The sequence below is a fragment of the Macaca nemestrina genome, chromosome 1 (assembly GCF_043159975.1).
Source record: "Macaca nemestrina isolate mMacNem1 chromosome 1, mMacNem.hap1, whole genome shotgun sequence".
Lineage (NCBI taxonomy): Eukaryota > Metazoa > Chordata > Mammalia > Primates > Cercopithecidae > Macaca > Macaca nemestrina.
Genome location: NC_092125.1, coordinates 82162801 through 82167781, shown reverse-complemented (window position 1 = coordinate 82167781; position 4981 = coordinate 82162801). Strand labels below are relative to the sequence as shown.

The 4981-nt window shown below is 41.5% G+C and overlaps 1 pseudogene; it reads left to right on the top strand.

The window, feature by feature from the left end:
- The first annotated feature begins 356 nt into the window (after nucleotides 1-356).
- LOC105478237 (dihydrofolate reductase pseudogene) lies at nucleotides 357-1314 on the top strand (annotated as a pseudogene).
- The last annotated feature ends 3667 nt before the right edge of the window (nucleotides 1315-4981 follow it).

The window sequence follows — 4981 nt, the reverse complement described above, 5'->3', positions numbered from 1 at the left end:
TAATAAAGACATACACAAGACTGGGTAATTTATAAAGGAAAGAAGTTTAATTGATTCACATTTCCACATAACTGGGGAGGCCTCACAATCATGGCTAAAGATGAATGAGGAGCAAAGTCATGGCGACAGGCAAGAGAGCATGTGCGTGGGAATTGCCCTTTATAAAGCCATCAGATCTCGTGAGACTTATCATGAGAACAGCATGGGAAAAACCTGCCCCCATGATTCAGTTATCTCCACCTGGTCCCTTCGGTGACACGTGGTGATTACAGGAACTATAATTCAAGATGAGATTTGGGTGGGGACACAGTCAACCATATCAAACATATACAAAAAATAACTAAAAATGGACAATTTCGCGCCAATCTTGACCGCGCGTTCTGTTTTAACGAGCGGGCTCGGAGGTGCTCCAGCTGCTGTCATGGTTCATTTGCTAAACTGCATCGTCGCTGTGTCCCAGAACATGGGCATCGGCAAGAATGGGGACCTGCCCTGGCCGCCGCTCAGGAATGAATTCAGATATTTCCAGAGAATGACCACAACCTCTTCAGTAGAAGGTAAACAGAATCTGGTGATTATGGGTAAGAAGACTTGGTTCTCCATTCCTGAGAAGAATCGACCTTTAAAGGGTAGAATTAATTTAGTACTCAGCAGAGAACTCAAGGAACCTCCACAAGGAGCTCATTTTCTTGCCAGAAGTCTGGATGATGCCTTAAAACTTACTAACAACCAGAATTAGCAAATAAAGTAGACATGATTTGGATAGTTGGTGGCAGTTCTGTTTATAAGGAAGCCATGAATCACCCAGGCCATCTTAAACTATTTGTGACAAGGATCATGCAAGACTTTGAAAGTGACACCTTTCTTCCAGAAATTGATTTGGAGAAATATAAACTTCTACCAGAATACCCAGGTGTTCTCTCTGATGTCCAAGAGGAGAAAGGCATTAAGTACAAATTTGAAGTATATGAGAAGAATGATTAATATGAAGGTGTTTTCTGGTTTAAGTTGTTCCCCCTCCCTCTAAAAAAAGTATGTATTTTTACATTAGAAAAAAAGCATTTTATTGACTTTAGATCTATAATTATTTCTAAGCCACTTGTTTTTATTCCCCACTACTCTTGACTCTGTCAGATACCATTTATGAAACATTCTTGCTATAAATAAGTGCTTCTCCAAGACCCCGACTGAGTCCCCAGCACCTGTTACAGTGAGCTGCCTTTCCACACCCATCACATGTGACACTCTTGCCAGTCCTTGACATTGTCGGGCTTTTCAAATGTTGGTAATATTTATTAAAGATGAAGATCCACATACCCTTCAACTGAGCAGTTTCGCTAGTGGAAATACCAAAAGCTTCCTATGTGTATATCCAGAGGTTTGTAAATAAATGTTGCAGCCTTGTTTGTAACAGTGAAAAATTGAAAACAACCTGGAAGTCCAGTGATGGGAAAATGAGTATGTTTCTGTCTTAGATTGGGGAACCCAAAGTAAATTCCAAGACTGAAATTTCAGTGAAAGCAGTTTATTTGCTAGGTCATACCAGAAACCATGGGTTGAGGTATGGAAAAACTGAACTGAGAAGGTAAGAAAACCAGTTTAAAGTCAGCGAGCAGGTTCTCACTGGTAACAAGCTCCATACTGCTGAGATACAGGGAAATGGAGGGGGAGAAAACTGGAGTGTTGATTCCCCTCTCTTCCTTGGTTGTCAGCTCCCTGTCCTGTGGGTGGGTGGAACGTACTCCAGCTGCTCTATAGTAAGTCCCAGGTGTTTGCAGTAAGAAACTGCTGGCATGCACGGAAACAGCGAATGCCAAACACTTAAAGCAATTCCATGTTTAAGTATATAAGCTCTCCATATATATATATATATAGTTTTTTTTTTTAGACAGTTTCCCTCTTGTTGCCGAGGCTGGAGTGCAGTGGTGCAATCTCAGCTCACTACAACCTCCGCCTTCCCAAATTCAAGCAATTCTCCTGCCTCAGGCTCCCAAATAGCTAGGACTAAGTGCACGCCACCATGCCCGGATAAATTTTTGTATTTTGTATTTTTAGTAGAGACGGGATTTCACCATGTTGGTAAGGCTGGTCTCAAACTCCTGACCTCAAGTGATTCGCCCACCTCAGCTTCCCAAGGTGCTGGGATTATGGGCGTGAGCCACCACACCTGGCACATCTTCATTCTTTTTATGTAGTAGAAAGAATAAAACCACACATGGTTTATTTGAAATATTCTATAATTTTAAAAAATACAGAAGCAGGAAAACCAATTCTAAGTTCAAGTGAGGGATGATGGTTGCTTGAACCAAAGAGTTGCATGTAGTAAGAACTTCTGATTTAAGATATATTTTAAAGTTGTAAGTAGCAGGATATTCTGATGGAGTTTGACTTTGGTTTTGGGCCCACTGAGTTTGAGATGCCTTTGAGAAATGAAGGAAGTAGAGAGAGAATAAAAGAAAAACTAGCTGGGCACAGTGGCTCACGCCTGTAATCCTAGCACTTTGGGAGGCCAAGGCAGGTGGATCACTTGAGACCGGCTTGGGCAACATGGCAAAGCCCCATCTCTACAAAAAACACAAAAATTAGCTGGGCATTGTGGTGCACACCTGTATTCCCGTCTACTCAGGGAGCTGAGATGGAAGGATCAATTGAGCCCATGAGTCCAAGGCTGCAGTGAGTCGTAACTGTGCCACTGCACTCCAGCCTGGGGGACAGAAGAGACCTTGTCTTGAAAAGGAATCTGAAAACAATGGAGCCGTGCCTTCAGAATTCTAGAAAGTTATTTTCAACTGATAAATCTATATTCACCCAAATAATCAAAGGTGAAGGTAAAATACATTTTTAGACAAGCAAAGACTCAGGGGTTACCTCCATGTACCCTTTTTTGGGAAGCTATTGGAGAAAATACTCCAGCAAAGGGAAGGAGTACACAAACCAGAGAATGACATAGATCCAGCAAATAAGATCCAACACAGGCAATATTCCAGCTATGGAGCTGACTTTAAAAAGAAACAGTAAAAATATTAATAGGTTAGCCGGGTGGAATGGCCCGTGCCTGTAGTCCCAGCTACTCAGGAGGCTCAGCAAAGGATGGCTTGAGCCCAAGAGTTCCAGACCAGCCTGGCTACCTTAGGGAGATCCATTCTCTTAAAAATAATAAGTTATTGCCAAATTTGGGGCATTTGGAAAGAAGTTCATTGAAGATAAAGCAGAAGTAAAAAAATAAGGGGAAAGGGTTGGTTAGGCAATCATTAATTCTAGGGCAGAAAGAAGTACAGGATAGGAAGAGCATAATACGCTGTTTTTCTCAACAAGGAGCAATACATACACAGTCATAATGATGTGGTGACTGCTTAGCCCCTAAATATGGTAACCACTTTGGGACAATATGGGAGGAAGTGAAGATAGTGATGGTGTAAGAGCTAAATCCTCACCTGTTATATCCAGAAATCACTATATAATGTATAAAATAATTAAGAAATGACTAAGTAGTTATGTGAGGAAAAAAACAGAAGACATTGCTGGAAGTCATTGCTCTGGAGAATTAGGAGGGATGGGGCAGGGGACTGTTAGGATGCATTATAAACTGAAGAGGTTTTTAAAAATTTTATGTATTAATATATGCATTCACTTGAAAAACTAAAAAAATAACAATTTGGAAAAACCCATGAAGGTAACTTAACAGAAGGAAAAACTAAGAGAATGAAAAGTGTTTGCCTCTGGAAAGAACAACTGGCAGGACTGTTGTTTTCATTGTAAGACTTTTGGAGCCATTTAATTGTACTTAACCATTTTAATCTATTTCTTGAATAAGAACAATTCTATCTTAAAAAAGAGTTACACTTGTTCATTAAAAAAAATAACTAAAAATGGATCATGGACCTAAAATTATAATATGAAAGTGCTAGAAAATGGGAGAAAATGAAACCTTGGGTTAAGCAAGATTTCTTAGAATGCAAAAAGCACAGCACAAAAAAGAAAAAAATGGTAAATTTAACTTCATCAAAATTAGAATGTCTCCCCTTTGAATGACACTGTTAAGAAAATGAAGGGGAGGGGCAAGAAGGTTGAATAGAAACAGGAAGGGGAAGAAAATGGGAGAAAATGAAACCTTGGGTTAAGCAAGATTTCTTAGAATGCAAAAAGCACAGCACAAAAAAGAAAAAAATGGTAAATTTAACTTCATCAAAATTAGAATGTCTCCCCTTTGAATGACACTGTTAAGAAAATGAAGGGGAGGGGCAAGAAGGTTGAATAGAAACAGGAAGGGGAACATCACACACCAGGGCCTATCATGGGGAGGGGGGAGGGGGGAGGGATTGCATTGGGAGTTATACCTGATGTAAATGACGAGTTGATGGGTGCAGCACACCAACATGGCACAAGTATACATATGTAACAAACCTGCACGTTATGCACATGTACCCTACAACTTAAAGTATAATAATAATAAATAAATTAAAAAAAAAAAAAAAAAAGAAACAGCTCCGGTCTGCAGCTCCCGGTGGGACCAATGCTGAAGGGGGTGATTTCTGCATTTCCAACTGAGGTACCCAGTTCATCTCACTGGGACTGTTTCGGCAGCGGGTGGAACCCATGGAGAGCGAGCAGAAGCAGGGTGGGGCATTGCTTTACCCAGGAAGTGCAAGGAGCCAGAGGACCTCTCAAGGGAAGCCATGAGGTATTGTGCTACCTGCCCGGGTACTGCACTTTTCTCATGGATTTTGCAATCAGCAGATCAGATTTCCTGGTGAGCCTACACCACCAGGGCCCTGAGTTTCAAGCACAAAACTAGGTGGCTGTTTGGGCAGGCACCCAGCTAGCTGCAGGAGTTTGTTCATACCCTAGTGGCACCTGGAACCCCAGCAAGACAGAACCGTTCACTCCCCTTGAAAGGGAGCTGAAGCCAGGGAGCCAAGTGGTTTCACTCAGCAGGTTCCACTCCCATGGAGCCCAGCAAGCTAAGAACCACTGACTTGAA